This window comes from Sinocyclocheilus grahami, unplaced genomic scaffold (assembly GCF_001515645.1).
Source record: "Sinocyclocheilus grahami isolate Dianchi unplaced genomic scaffold, SAMN03320097.WGS_v1.1 scaffold761.1, whole genome shotgun sequence".
NCBI classification, from domain to species: domain Eukaryota; kingdom Metazoa; phylum Chordata; class Actinopteri; order Cypriniformes; family Cyprinidae; genus Sinocyclocheilus; species Sinocyclocheilus grahami.
This window is the reverse complement of record NW_015505940.1, coordinates 354,513-355,082: the sequence shown is the minus strand read 5'-3', so window position 1 is coordinate 355,082 and position 570 is coordinate 354,513.

The following is a 570-nucleotide window of genomic DNA, read 5'->3' as shown; positions in this document are numbered from 1 at the left end:
TATTACTTCAAATGCATGTCTGACGAATGAAGTTTGAGGGTGTGTAATATTTGTCTATTTTCAGAAACATGTCTATAACATGCTCAATGTTATATAATTAAACACTATTTTATATCTATTGTATCTCTGAGGACTCATAAATGTCACCTAAACTGCAGGAATTTGTGCTTTTAATAAAAGTAACATGATCATAAATGGTGTCTGTAAGAAATAGCCATCGGTATGGTCTGATGTATATCAGGAACTTTGTGTTATGTTCATTAAAGTCAAATATATTGTCACACGAGTGTCAATAAAGTCTTGCTGGGTTCATGGGATCTTCTGGTGTGTCTTGTCTGAGTGATTCCTGAAGGAATAAATCGTAAATCAGCTCATTTAAGAGCAAACACTGACACTGAACTGACGAGCATCTCATGACACGAGTCAGAAACAGTGATTGTGATTCGTCCCAAAACAATAAATGAGCTTCAGACTCCTCAAACACCAGCGTCTCCGAGCAGATGAGAAGAGCTTCAGCAGGAGCTCCTCAGACTCTCTTTGCTAGTTACAGACACTAACTAGTCGTCTGAC